The following is a 16,242-nucleotide window of genomic DNA, read 5'->3' as shown; positions in this document are numbered from 1 at the left end:
TTTAAATATTTCAAATGTTGTCTAGGGGCTCAGCATGACACAGTAGTTAAGACCTCACTTGGCTTTTGCAATTCGAAAACTTGGATAAGATTCTGTATATTAGCAAGTGACAGATGATTTGAAATCTCTGAGCCTTTATTTTATCACCTATAAAATGGGGATTCCTACAACATCCTTCTTCCCAGTGTTACTGTAAAGACTAAGTGAGAGTGAAGACAAAGATATTAATTGTAATTGGCATTGTGCTGAGTTCAATAAATGTTAGCTATGGCCAGGGAAAAAATGCTTCTCAGGGACACTTGAGTTTTCTGCAACATTTATGTATTGAAATGGATCACACGAATATTCAACTAGAACTCTCTTCTAAATATTAGTCCAAAATTATAACATGAGTAGAAATGTTTCTTTTTCTGTGTGGTCCTGGATAAGCTGTTTTCCCTTTATGAACCTTAAGTTTTGCCAAATGAGGAAATTAAGTTAAACCAGTCAGTTCAGTCTAAAGTCTTCAAGGTAGTATGAGAGCTAGTTTCCCTGTTTGAAAATTCCTGAAAATGAAATTTTATATTTACTTCCTTTTTTAATTGAAGTATAGTTGATTTGCAATGTGGTGCCAATCTCTGCTGTGCAGCAAAGCGACCCTGTTATACACATACGGACATTCTTTTTTTAATATTCTTTTGCATTACAGTTTATCACAGCATATTGAATATAGTTCCCTGTGCTATACATTAGGACCTTACTGTTTATCTATTCTAAATGTAATATATATATTTACTTCTGATAAGGGTAATGAGGGACTTGACCATCAGGCTTGCCTGGGGCTGAATTACAAAGCGTGGAATTCGGTGGCTAAGACCACTGGCTGTGAAGTGTGATAGTACAGCCAACTTGCTATCCCAAAAGGTTGCCCAATTTACATTTACCTCAAGAGCCATGCTTTCCCCAAATTCTTGTCTTCTTGAGATATTTTCAAAGGGCTCCATCATCCAGGTCTAAGTCCAACACTTGGACTACTTTTGGGTCCCTTCCACAGGGCTAATTCTCCTTCCAACCTTTCTCCCCAAATCCTACTCCTTCCCTTTCTGCCTCTAGAGAGAAAGCCAGTTTTCCAAGCCCTTTCCATGAATCAGCCTAAATATGGTCAGATGAAGGGTCACAAGGCTGTGGGGGGAGGGCGAACCAAGAAGGAGAAGGCAGCAGAGGAAGGGGTCCATCTACAGCCATTTCCATGAGGAAAATGCGGCCAAAAAATGAGATGAGGAGTCAGGAATCTAGTCTATTCCTTATAAGGCATCTTTCTCCGTGTTTGAAAAGCCCTCTAAGGGTCATACAGCACAGACTGCCTTATCCATCCATATAATCTTTAAATGGGATTAAACAGAACTAGTCAGAGCACTGAAGGGACAGTTAACTGCCCAGAGGCAAAATCATGTACAGAGAGGCTTCGGCATTGCTAGCTATTAAGTAGCAGTTCCAGCAAAGTCTATTCTGAGAAATGCTGCAACTCATATTAAAAATCTCCTTCCTTTTCCCTTGCAGAATGTATCAGACCTCAGAACCTGCTACTGCTGATTCTGCAACTTACTGGATGTTGACTTTGGGCAAGTTTTCCAACCTCTCTGAGTGTCAGGCTCTATTTATAAAATGGGGGTAATGATAATGACCTAGCAGGGTTGCCTGGTACACAGTATGGCTTCAGGACATGGTAGCAATTATCATCAAGAAAAAGGGGCAAGGTGCTGGTTGTAAGGAGTTACTCAGATTGTAAGGTGCTTTCTAGCTGGAAGACAGGATGCTGATTTGGTTAAGAGACAGCTGAGTGTGAAATAGAAAATATAAGAAATGGACATGGAGAAGATCTGAAGAGGGAGAAGTCAGATATTTTAGATGTTACGTGATTTGATTAAGGTGTTGAAAACGTAATCACGCAGTTGGCAATCAGTTCTCATTCATTGCTCCTAAAGTTCTTACGTGTCTTAGCTTCTCTGTGGAATTCTTACTGGCAGCAAATCTATTATAGTGGCAATTCTTTGAAGCAGTGACATCATGGGACATGTGAATGGATGTTCTGCAACACTTGAATTGGGACCAAAATCCATTGTGCTAATTAGTTATTGGAATCTTTGCATAATTACACATGCTCAAGGGCCATTCACTGGCTTTGTTAGCTGTCTCCCATGTCTGCTATCATGTGACCATTGGACCGAATGCCGTTTTGATGAGAACTAGCTCTGTGTTTACAGAGTGGAGATATTACAACATTGTTGGAGCATAATTATTGCCTCTGTGTTGGTGACTCAGTTTTTCGTCTTCGGATTTATTTTGTTCTTAACCTTACATAATACTTATTCACCTGCTGTCAAATGCAGTAAAGACTGGGAAGTAGTAGTTGCCTTAAACTCTATACAACCTGCCTCCCAAAACAAAACTCATTCAATCAATCAGTATATAACTCTTGAGAAAAATTCTATTTAAACCACTTTAGAATTATTTAATACCACATTTTCATGTCAATAAGCAATTAAGGCGATGCAAACATATATAGGGTGGATAAACAACAAGGTCCTACTGTATAGCACAGGGAACTATATTCAATATCCTGTTATAAACTATAATGGAAAAGAATATGTATATATGTACAACTGAGTCACTCTGCTGTACAGCAGAATTAAATACAACATTGTAAATCAACTATACTTCAATAAAATTTTTAAAAAGCAAACAAATAGAAAAAAAAGCAATTGAGGGAACACAAGGTGCAAAATGCTGGAACATCTGTAAGAATATGTTCAATCTCTCTTTTAATTAAAGATACGGAAAATTCAGAAAATAAAGAGATAATATTTTCAGCTATCCATTTGGAAAAAATTTAAACATAGATGAAAACCTAGTGGATGACACTATGGAGAAACAGGCATTTCTATACAAGATTGTGGTTTTGTAACCTTTCTGGAAAGGAGATGTGGTGACGTCCATTACTATTTACCATACACCTACCCTTGCCCCTTTTTTCCATGAATTCCAACGCTAGGATTTTTATTGTCAATATCTGTACATAAACTTCCAAGCTATGTGGGCAAGGACATTTACTGTAGCTTGTAACAGCGACAACATATGGAAACAACATAAATCACTAACTATAAAGAGTCATAAATAGGATATACGCACATATGTGAGATAATATTTGGTAATGTTAGCTGTTTAGGGAGGGCTGTTTGCTTGAATTTCTTTTCTCTCTGGTATACTGCATGCCTTGCGTCACGGATCAAAGGGCAGAGCAAAATGCAAATGTCAAATAAGTAGAAAATGTTTGGCTTTTGAGTTTCAAAAAGTTTCAAAGGCCTTGACCCTGATATTTAGAAGCTTGTGCAGTAAATAAGAGAAACTTACCTATCTGGCCCAATAAATTAAAAACTTCCTGGCTTAGGGAAACGAGGGAGTCAGAAGGGGAGCATATACGTGCACTGGAAAGGAGCTTCCGTTGAAGGCTGAATCCAGGGTTGGGAAGTAACAAAAGCTACAGACTATTTTGCTGAGTCTGAGTGAAAAGAACATTTGCTCATGAGGTAGATGCCTAGAAATGACCAAGCCCTCTCCTGATCCCCTCCCCCCCATTTTGAGAGTATCCTGACATAGTGTTAGAAGAGTAGGGACGGAATGGCTGCCTGGTGTAACTAAAAGATGGGTCTAAAGAGCTTGGCTGTCTGGTGTAACTAAAAGATGGGTCTAAAGAGCCTGCAAGACCTCCTCCAAGTCACAGCATGGCAAAGTAATCCCGTGTGTGTGAGAGTGACATATACACTTGAAGGAGATCCGAAGGATCTAACGGGACTGGAGTGAGAGCCAGAGATGATCATCACAGATCTACTAGGGTGGAGGACCAGATGGGACAAATACATCTCAGCATCTGTCAGCATGGAAAGTCAACAACCAAGGACAAGACTCTGCAGCCACAACCTCTGTTTTACCTAAGCCTCGTGGAACTCAGCTAAATGCCAGACCCAGAATTGGCAGATATTAAGTTTGGACTGCCCAGGGGAATGGAATCCTAAAATAAAATTAAGTTGAATTAAAGAAAAATAAGGATGACTGAATGTCTTCCTTTCCTGAGTTAGTGGGATGAGAGAGTCTCTCACTTCACATACCATGAAGTAATGTGCAGCTATTGAAAGTAATGAGGCAAGTATATATGTTCCAGTGTGAAAGATCTGCAAGATAAACTTTAAATTAAAAAAGGCAAGAGAAAGAACAATTTGAGTAGTGTGCATTCCATTTGCATAAAAATGTTATATGTTCTAACTGTTCCCAGGATATGGAAGAAATGATTAACTGTGATTTCCTCTAGAAACTGAGACTCTTCATTTAATACCATTTTATAAAGATTTCTTTTAAACCAAGAGCTTATATTTTATGATACATATTTATTATATGTAATAAAATATCCTCTTTATCCTTAAGTCATGTTTTGTGATCCACTACATTTAATTACAATTCCATTTATGTAGCATTTATTTTGATAATTTCAGAATATAGGATGAAAATATGTGTCTTTAACATCTTTTGAGTATAGCATAAAGCTGCCAAAGAGAATTCATTTGGTTTTCTTTTTCAGTGAGAAGAGGTGTTGTAATCTGCCTTAAGGGAAAACTGCCCTCTCTCCATCATTTCTGTAGAGGTGGATATGCAAACTTGTCTCACCACAAAGCTACAGAAAACTTTCCTAAAAATGCGTCAATAACCAGAATAAGGATGAATAATTTGAAGAACTGGACAAAGTCATACATTTTCATACACTCTAGAATATGGTCAAACATACAGGTCACAGACACTGGGCATATCATCAAAATTTACATATGCATATAAAGAATGGTTCCTTCAAAGTCATCCTATAGTTATTCCAAGTCACAGAAAACATTTAATAAGTCATTTTGGGGGGAATTACTTTCACCATTATGGCATGTTGTTTTGAATGACCTAGCAGGTGCCAAATCATCACCCTTTAAGGATAAATTTAAATTTTAATAGCACTCAAAGGCCATTTAGAGTCAAGTATGGTGAATAAGGCAGTCACTCAATTTAGATAATAAATTTACAGTAAAAAAAACAAAAGCATGGTATAACTAAAATAACATGACTGCTCTACAGCACTGAAGGAAACAATGCCCAGCCCCCAAAGAAACTTGAGTGTTTTAAAAACTATAGCATCCTTTGAACAACTGCATTGCCTTCTTAACAGACTACTTTAAATTAATTTTGATGAATAAATTTTATCCTGTCTGTTAAAAACCAACCTAATGACTTACAGTAGCATTCTCTATAATTGTTTTAAAATATGGAACTATAAGATTTTTAAAGCTGTATTTCTAAATACTTTAGATCAGCATTTAAAGTGTGTCATGACCGAATAGCCTGAGCAATCTTGAGGGAAAAAAATGGAGCTGGAGGAATCAGACACCCTGACTTTAGATTATACTACAAAGCTACAGTAATCAAGACAATATGGTACTGGCACAAAAACAGAAATATACATCAATGGAACAGCATAGAAACCCCAGAGATAAACCCAGGCACCTATGGTCAACTAATCTATGACAAAGGAGGCAAGGATATATAATGGAGAAAAGACAGTCTCTTCAGTAAGTGATGCTGGGAAAACTGGACAGCTACATGTAAAAGAATGAAATTAGAACACTCCCTTACACCATACAGAAAAATAAACTTAAAATGGATTAAAGACCTAAATGTAAGACCGGACACTATAAAACTCTTAGAAGAAAACATAGGAAGAACACTCTTTGACATAAATCACAGCAAGATCTTTTTTGACACACCTCCTACAGTAATGGAAATAAAAACAAAAACAAACACATGGGACCTAATAAAACTTAAAAGCTTATGCACAGCAAAAGAAGCTATAAACAAGATGAAAAGACAACCCTCAGAATGGGAGAAAATATTTGCAAACGAATCAACGGACAAAGGATTAATCTCCAAAATATATAAATAGCTCACGCAGCTCAATATTAAAAAAACAAACAACCCAGTCAAAAAATGGGCAGAAGACCTAAATAGACATTTCACCAAAGAAGACATATAGATGGCCAAGAGGCACATGAAAAGCTGCTCAACATCACTAATTATTAGAGAAATGCAAATCAAAACTACAATGAAGTATCACTTCATCTTGGTTAGAATGGGCATCATCAGAAAATCTACAAACAACAAATGCTGGAGAGGGTGTGGAGAAAAGGGAACCCTCTTGCACTGTTGGTGGGAATGTAAATTGATACAGCCACTATGGAGAACAGTATGGAGGTTCCTTCAAAAACTAAAAATAAAATTACCATTATGACCCAGCAATCCCACTACTGGGCAAATACCCAGAGAAAACCATAATTCAAAAAGACACATGCACCCCAATGTTCATTGCAGCACCATTTACAATAGACAGGTCATGGAAGCAACCAAAATGCCATTGACAGACAAATGGATAAAGAAGATGTGGTACATATATACAATGGAATATTACTCGGCCACAAAAAGGAACGAAATTGGGTCATTTGTAGAGATGTGGATGGACCTAGAGTCTGTCATACAGAGTGAAGTAAGTCAGAAAGAGAAAAACAAATATCGTATATTATTGCATATATGTAGAATCTAGAACAATGGTATAGATGAACCGGTTTGCAAGGCAGAAATAGGGACACAGATGTAGAGAACAAACATGTGGACACCAAAGGGGGAAAGCCGGGAGGGTGTTGGTGGTGGTGGGATGAACTGGGAGATTGGGATTGACATATATACACTAATATGTATAAAATACATAACTAATAAGAACCTGCTGTATAAAAAAATAAAATTAAAAAAAAAGTGGGTCATGAAACCAATTTAGTGGTTGCAACCAACATTAAAAATACACAAGAGAAAATACCAGAGTGCATCAAATGTAATCAGCATAGGTATGATTTTATCAAACTGTTTCACTATATATTTTTAGTCAAGCATTCATTATTCAGCAAAAACGTATTGAGCAAACACAATACACTTGTCAGCCATTTGGACCACCAACTGGTCATCTCTCACCTAGATGGTCTCTAAGATCCATTCAACCTTAACATTCTCTGAAATATTGAAGTCCAAGTTAAATTGCCTTTTCAAATTTTTTTCCCAGATAATATTTTCAAGTGATGACTGTATGCTGGAATTCTGTGAACACTTTACTATAGTATCTCATGTAATCTTTCTTCCAATTAAAATTGCTGCATAACAAACCATTCTAAAACATAGTGGCTCAAAACCACAGCAATTACTTACTCAGTTCACGAATTTTCAGCTCAAACAGCAATCAACAGAGAAGGCTCATGTCTGTTCCATGTTGTGTCAGATGGGGCAGCTTCACTGGGGTTGGAGAATCTGCTATCAGGATGTGTTACTGCATGGCTGGCAAGTTGGTGCAGCTGCCAGCTGGGAGCTCAGTCATGGCCAAGGGCAAGGAGACCCCACTCCTCTCCATGAGTTTCTAGGTCTTCTTCTCAGCATGGCTGGGTGGATGGGTTCCTAGAACAAGCATCCCAAGAGATAGTAAGTGGAGTTGCTAGTTTCTTAATGCTCCAGAATCTGACACCATGTATTCCACTGGTGAAGTGACCATAAAGCCCAGATTAAATAGGAGGAGACACTGACTTTACTCATTTGATGAGAGAAGTGTCCAAAAATTGGGGGGCATGTTTCAAACTGCCACATCTTCAAATAACCACATGAGGTGTATTTTCTATTAATACATCCCAATTTTATAGACAAGGCAACTGACACAAAGAGATATTCATCAATTTTTCCCAAGGTCACACAGCTTTTACATGTCACCGAAGACCTGCGTCCAGGTCTTCCTGTGTCCACAGCCAGGCTCCAGTGACACTGCTGTTCTGTCTCTTCTTGTGATTAGTGCATATAAAACTCTACAGCCTTCATAATTTATAGTCAGGATTTGTTGCTTAAGGGTAAATGACCCAGGAGTTCCATAAGAGAAAAATATGGGTAGGGATCTCATCTGATAGTGAGTAGATGAAAAGGTGAAGGAGCTCAGAAATCTGTGGAAGAAATATGGAAGGATTAGCAGATACACGATCAATATCATGCTTGAACTGAAGCAAAATAATAATGAAGTCACTCTTGACTTATTAACTTTTTTGAAAAAATTATGCGAGATAGAGATGCACATCCCTTAAGCATGAACTGAAATTCTTTGAGCTTTTAAGAGGAAAAGTGCTCTAAGTGAAAAGTAATTTTATTATAAGCTGAAACAAGTCCTATCAGCACATAGCAGGAGTATGTGTTTTTTTTCTTATGTCTCCAGAACGGAATACTAAATAGGGTCTAGTATTTTTTTCTGTGATTTTAATTATAAGTGGTACTTAGATATTCAACATGAAACTCAGTTCTACCCTTTGAGAATAATCCTTGCTCTCTAACACAAAATATAAAAATATTCAAAATTCAGTAGGGTGCAAGACACATTATTGGCTTGTTGACAGAACAAATTTCTTCCTAGAAGGAAAACACAGGAGCCATTCAAAGTCATAGAAATAAATGTGTTTTCAAGTGTTCAGCGTAGAGTGGCAGTTTGGCTTCCAACGACATTCTTTAACTTCCAAAGGTGTGCTTTCTGTTCTTGTTTTTTTTTTTTTTTTTTTGCTGTACACGGGCCTCTCACTGCTGTGGCCCCTCCCGTTGCGGAGCACAGGCTCCGGGCGCACAGGCTCAGCAGCCATGGCTCACGGGCCCAGCTGCCCCGCAGCATGCGGAATCTTCCTGGACTGGGGCATGAACCCGTGTCCCCTGCATCGGCAGGCGGACTCTCAACCACTGCACCACCAGGGAAGCCCTGCTTTCTGTTTTTAAAAAACAAAAACTCTTTAATCCTGAGAAACAATGTAAGGACTGTTTTTTTATTGTTTTTTGTTTTTTCTTACATATACATATATCCCCATATCTCCTCCCTCTTGCATCTCCCTCCCACCCTCTCTATCCCACCCTTCTAGGTGGTCACAAAGCACCAAGCTGATCTCCCTGTGCTATGTGGCTGCTTCCCACTAGCTGACTATTTTACATTTGGTAGTGTATACATGTCCATGCCACTCTCTCACTTCGTCCCAGCTTACCCTTCCCCCTCCCAGTGTCCTCAAGTTCATTCTCTATGTCTGCGTCTTTATTCCTGTCCTGCCCCTAGGTTCTTCAGAACCATTTTCTTTCTTTTTTTTTTTTAGATTCCATATATATGTGTTAGCATACAATATTTGTTTTCCTCTTTCTGACTTACTTCACTCCGTATCACGGTCTCTAGATCCATCCACCTCACTACAAATAACTCAATTTCCTTTCTTTTTATGGCTGAGTAATAGTCCATTGTATATATGTGCCACATCTTCTTTATCCATTCATCTGTCAATGGACACTTAGGTTGCTTCCATGTCCTGGAATTTTTGAATTATGGTTTACTCAGGGTATATGCCCAGTAGAGGGACTGCTGGGTCATATGGCAGTTCTATTTTTAGTTTTTTAAGGAACGTCCATACTGTTCTCTATAGTGGCTGTATCAATTTACATTCCCACCAACAGTGCAAGAGGGTTCCCTTTTCTCCACACCCTCTCCAGCATTTATTGTTTGTAGATTTTTTGATGATGGCCATTCTGACTGGTGTGAGGTGATACCTCATTGTAGGTTTGATTCGCATTTCTCTGATGATTAGTGATGTTGAGCATCTTTTCATGTGTTTGTTGGCAATCTGTATATCTTCTTTGGAGAAATGTCTATTTAGGTCTTCTGCCCAGTTTTGGATTGGGTTGTTTGTTTTTTTGATATGGAGCTGCATGAGCTGCTTATAAATTTTGGAGATTAATCCTTTGTCAGTTGCTTCATTTGCAAATATTTTCTCCCATTCTGAGGGTTGTCTTTTAGTCTTGTTTATGGTTTCCTTTGCTGTGCAAAAGCTTTTAAGTTACATTAGGTCCCATGTGTTTATTTTTGTTTTTATTTCCATTTCTCTAGGAGGTGGGTCAAAAAGGATCCTGCTGTGATTTATGTCATAGAGTGTTCTGCCAATGTTTTCCTCTAAGAGTTTTATAGTGGCTGGCCTTACATTTAGGTCTTTAATCCATTTTGAGTTTATTTTTGTGTACAGTGTTAGGGAGTGTTCTAATTTCATTCTTTTACATGTAGCTGTCGTTTTCCCAGCACCACTTATTGAAGAGGCTGTCTTTTCTCCATTGTATATTCTTGCCTCCTTTATCAAAAATAAGGTGACCATAGGTGCATGGGTTTATCTCTGGGCTTTCTATCCTGTTCCATTGATCTATATTTCTGTTTTTGTGCCAGTAACTACTATCTTGATTACTGTAGCCTCGTAGTATAGTCTGAAGTCTGGGAGCCTGATTCCTCCAGCTCCGTTTTTCTTTCTCAAGATTGCTTTGGCTATTCAGGGTCTTTTGTGTTTCCATACAAAATGTGAAATTTTTTGTTCTAGATCTGTGAAAAATGCCATTGGTAGTTTGATAGGGATTGCATTGAATCTGTAGATTGCTTTGTGTAGTATAGTCATTTTCATAGTATTGATTCTTCATATCCAAGAACATGGTATATCTCTCCATCTGTTTGTATCATCTTTAATTTCTTTCATCAGTGTCTTATAGTTTTCTGCATATAGGTCTTTTGTCTCCTTAGGTAAAAACTGTTTTTATTTTTCAGTCAGTAATAAAAATATTGGCTTCCATGATGTTCAATACACTAATATGTGGAGAACAGGGTGATGTATTTGATCACCAGACTTTCACACTCCATCTGCACTGCTGGGACAATGCCTGTTGCATTCATTCTTGTAATGCCAATACTGAGTATTGTGTTTGTGTTAAGGAAACATTCAATAAACAATTGTTGAATGAATGAGATGTTTCATTTGTTCAAGAAACAATATTTAGTCATAATCTATGTCCACTTAATGGATTTAAATCAGATTCATCTATATTTAAAAATACACTTTACCTTGCTTCCTTTACTTGTTACAGAGCAACAGGCACCTTAGAGACCATCTCTTCTAAACCTTTGTTACAAATGAAGAAATGGAGCCTAGAATCACAAAATCTAGCAAACCTTGCCAATGTTCGCAGATGTTGTAGTGACTCAAACCAGGCAGACCCCCATCCAAGTGAACAAAGACGTTGCTATCCTCATTATCAGTGTGAAACATGGCTACCCCTTACCAAACCAAACATGTGCTCACATTCCCCCAGTGGGGTGTGGCCTGGAATAGAGGAGAATTTATCACATAAACAAATCCAAGCATTTGTGTTTTTTTGTTTTTTTTTAAGCACCATTAGCCTTATTATTCTATCTTTACATCACTTTTTTTTAACTGCTACATTCAAATGTTGAAAAGTATCTGTTGTGTTTGTTACCATAGTTCCTGGTACCCAGTAGTTTAACAGGAAGAAAACAAATATAAAGTTGTATTTGTTATAGCATCCTCCTGAGTCTCACTTGTTCTATACACTGGTTACATCTGTGGAGACTGGTTTCCCCACTCTGCTCAAGAGGCACAATGACTAGGAACCATAAAGATGGTTTCATTTCTTTTAAAATCAGTAGAAAAAAAGAAACAATCCAGATTGGATTACATTCATCCTTATACCAACAGTCATAAAATACAGTTGTTAATGTTTTTGTAGAGAAAGGGCCCATGAAGGCAAAACTTCCCGGGGTCCAAGAAAATCATGATGTGGCCCTGGGCTTTCCTAGGCTGCTTGAAGAACAGATGACCCTACAGAAGTGCACTGAGCTCATTGAAAATTGGGGCTCAATGGGTGTCCCTGGCAGTTGGAAAAAGTGAGCTGATGTCTGGCTCCCATCTGACAAATATCCTGGGTTAGGTAATGGTGGGGAAGTCAAAGCCAGTGGTGGAAACTGTGGGGAACATGCTCTCTCAAAGTTTGTGGGGAAAAAGGATTCATACGTTTTTCCCGTGGACCAATCCTGGGCTGCATTTAAGGGCACTGTCATAGGGCTTTCCTGGACTGTCAATAGGACCCCAACAAAAGGGTGGCTGAAGGGACTGCCAGGTTCCTAAGCAGCTGCAGAAGGAGGACATGACCAGCTAAGGTAGGGGCACATGCCTCAGCTTAAGGGGGGCCAGGTGAGTGGTCCCTAACAGGAGTTGGGAGTGTCATTTTGAAGAAGAGAAAATCTTACAGGCTGAAAGAGAATAAAGCAATTTATAACAATGTCAGTTAACTAAGAGCTTTCCTGCTCCACTGACCTCTGTTTGTTTTTGTCAGAAAGATGTTAACAAGGGGGAAGAGGAAGGGCCAGAAAAAGGAAGAAGAAGCAAACCACACCATCCTCCACCATGTGTAGGCTTCTTACCTGCATTAGGTCCTGGCTGGGGCATCGGAGAAGAGTAAACTTCTACTCAGTTTTGCCATTTTGATGATTATATGGGAATGGGAAGTCTACATTTCAGAATCAAGACTATTTTAAATGACCATCTAACATTTTATTAAGAGAGCAATCCAGTCATGCCTGAGGTTTGTTTCAGGGGCCTCAGGGCCCTTCCCCGCCTCCATCAAATACATTTTAAAAGGATCAAGGGAAGGGAAACAAACCAAAACAAAACCTGACAATTTGTTCAGTATCATCCATTTCAGCAAAAATATTCTGATATGGTTAAGAATTTCCGAAATGGTTTCACAAATTCAGATTTCCTGTCACTTGAATATTCATTATTTCACACCATGGAATAATCATTCTTCGTGCAAACAAACAGACAAAATGAGCACAGAATTTAACATGTGACTTTACATGCCAAGTCATAAGTGAGGCAAAAGAGTCCCCAAAGAGCCTTTAAAGAGAGGAAGGTGCCAGTCAATAATAACACGACATCCAGGCAGCAGAAAGACTGGGGATTGAGCAAATCCCCACTTCATGTTGTAGATCGTTGATCACATCAATCAGACCATTCTTGATACATACAAGGCATGTGTTTGATTGTGATCGTTTCTGTTTATATAAAAATATTCATGGAAAATATGGAGTATTTTGAAAATTTAGAGAACTTAATATCAAACCTGTTTTCATATGGGGGAGTTGAATGGAGTTGTTTAGCATTCAAAGTGAGTCTCCCAAATATACAATTTTTTGTAATGTCTTCACTGTGTCAATCTTCAATTTCTAGGTAATTTTACTTATATGAAATATTTGTGAAAAAGATTTTTTAAATAACTTTAGTGATAATAAATGACTAAGAATCTAGGGCTTCCCTGGTGGTGCAGTGGTTAAGAATCTGCCTGCCAATGCAGGGGACACAGGTTCAATCCCTGGCCTGGGAGGATCCCACATGCCACAGAGCAACTAAGCCTGTGCTCCACAACTACTGAGCCTGCGCTCTAGAGCCTGCAAGCCACAACTACTGAGCCCGCCAGCCACAACTACTGAAGCCCACGCACCTAGAGCCCATGCTCTGCAACAAGAGAAGCCACGACAATGAGAAGCCCGCACACAGCAACAAAGACCCAACACAGCCAAAAATAAAAATAAATAAATAAATAAATTTATAAAAAAATAAAAAGTAAATGACTAAGAATCCATTTGTATATTTAAGTATCCCCAATATATATTATACCAATTATAATATAAGCATAAATTCTATTTTCCTAATAATATAAAGATATGATGTGCTTATGAATACAGAAAATAACTAATGATGAATTTTCCTCACAAATGCTTGACCATGGAAAGGTAGGTGTGAGGGTTCAAGTTGAAATGAGTATTCACACAACTGCTTTTAAAATATGGAAAGCCTGGGACTTCCCTGGTGGTCCAATGCAGGGGACGTGGGTTCAATCCCTGGCTGGGGAACTAAGATCCCACCATGATAAAATGTAAAGTGAAAAATGTAGGCCATGTAATAATCTATATGGTATTATCTCATTTCTGTAAAATATAGCATATATACTGTTTGAAATATATAATAACGTATGTATATTATATTTGGGGGATATATACATATATAATATATGCATATATACACACATAATATATACAAATATATTCATATATTTTATGTGTATATATGCATATATATCTAATATATGTACTTATATATACACACACATGCACATATATCTCTATACAGGAGATTGTATATTCTTCTGGGCAATGGAAGTAGCAGGTAGAAGAGAGGGATTTCTACCTTAAGTAGTTCTATATTATTTGAAATTTTATATGTATTACTCTTAAAATATCTGTAAAATAAAGAGAAGAAAGGCTGCCAGAAGTGTTAATGTGCTTGTATTTCTCTCCATAAACTCTCCATATGCACAAACACGTGCAACGTACACATTAAACCAGAAAACATTACCTTTAATTAATCTTTATACAGCGAGATAAAAGCCATCAGAGAAAATTACATTTTTCTCTTGGTTAATTTAAACCATGCTAAGGAAAAAGTAATCCAACACTCATTTCATTAAATGAAGACTTTCATAAACATGCTCCATTTCTTATTCTACCATTGAGCATAATAGGTCCTTGGCTAGAGAAATAACAGCACTAAGTAGTGATTAACATTTTTTTTTTTAACTTCAAGACATCAACCTGGGATTGCTAGATCTATCAGATTTTAAAATTAAATTATTTTTTAGAGCAGTTTTAGGTTCACAGCAAAATTGAGCAGAAGGCACAGCGATTTCTCCTATACCCCCTGTTCCCCACCCCCATGAGCATAGCCTCCCCTGTTATCAACTTCCACTACCTGAGTGGTATAATTTTCACAACTGATGAAGCTATAATGACACAACATAATCACCCAATGTCCATAGTTTACATTATGGTCAATCTTGGTGTTGCATATTATATGGGATTGGAAAAATGTATGACATGTATCCATCATTATGGCATCATTCAGAGTATCTTCATTGCCTTAAAAATCCTCTGTGTGCCACCTATTCATCCCTCCCTCCACCCTAACCCCTGGAAACCACTCTTGTTTTTCCTGTCTCCATAGTTTTGCTTTTTCCAGAACGTCATATAGCTGGAATCATACAGTATGTAGCCTTTTCAGATTGGCTTCTAATGTTTAAACGTACATTTAAGGTTCCTCCATGTCTTTTCATGAATTAATAGCTCAATTTATTTTTTTAATCAAGCATGTTCAGGTCACCTCATTAGTATTTAACGTCCTATAACACTAAGGTAAAACAAGATATCCTTTGGATATCTTGAAAAATAAATGAGAACAGTGCTTTTCTTGAGAACAAATGATGTTCCAAAAATCATTACTAGGAAGACTGAAACTAAACAGCACATAAAGATTGAGAACGTGGAATGTATAAGAATAAACTTAACCAAGGAGGTAAAAGACTTTTACAGTGAAAATTATAAACACTGATGAAAGAAATCAAAGGCATAAATAAACAAAAAGACATCTGTGTTCATGGATTAGAATCCTTAATAAGGTTAAAAATGTCCATAGCACCCAAAGCAATCAATCTACAATCAACGCAATCCCATTTAAATCCCAAGTGCATTTTTCACAGAAACAGAAAAAAATTTTTAAATTCATATAGAATCACAAAGACCTTAAATAACCAAAACAATCTTTAGAAAGAAGAACAAATCTGAAGGTGTCATGCTTCATGATTTCAAAATACATTATAAAGTTACAGCAATTAAAATAGTTGGTACCCACATAAAGACAGACGTAGACCAATGGAACAAAATCGAGAACCCAGAAATAAACACAGGCATTTACATTTAACAGATCTTTGACAAGATTGCCAAGATTACATAATCGGGAAAGGATAATCTCTTCAACAAAAGGTGTTGGGGAGGCTGGATATCCATGTGTTCTTTACCACAATTAGAAACAATTGAGAATGTAGGTGATCATCTCCGTAATATTTAATTAGTATTATTTAATTAGGTAATTAGGGTTGGTAACGAAATAAAAGGCTCATCAATATCTCCAGTTTACAGTTGTGGTCTGAGAGATGCATATTTTAGACTTTGGATAATTAGAAGGTATTAAAATAAGTTCAAACTCTCAAGAATTACTGGCTTCAAACTTGGCTTCACTTCCATTTAGTTGTATGAACTTGGGCAAGCAATTCATCTGTCGATGCTTCAGTTTCATTATTTGTGAAATATGGATAATAACAAACTCATAGTGTTATAAGGAGCTTATCACAGTGCCTGGC

This window comes from Hyperoodon ampullatus (genome assembly GCF_949752795.1).
Source record: "Hyperoodon ampullatus genome assembly, chromosome: 10".
In the NCBI taxonomy this organism is placed as follows: Eukaryota; Metazoa; Chordata; class Mammalia; order Artiodactyla; family Ziphiidae; genus Hyperoodon; species Hyperoodon ampullatus.
Note: the sequence above shows the minus strand (reverse complement) of the source record.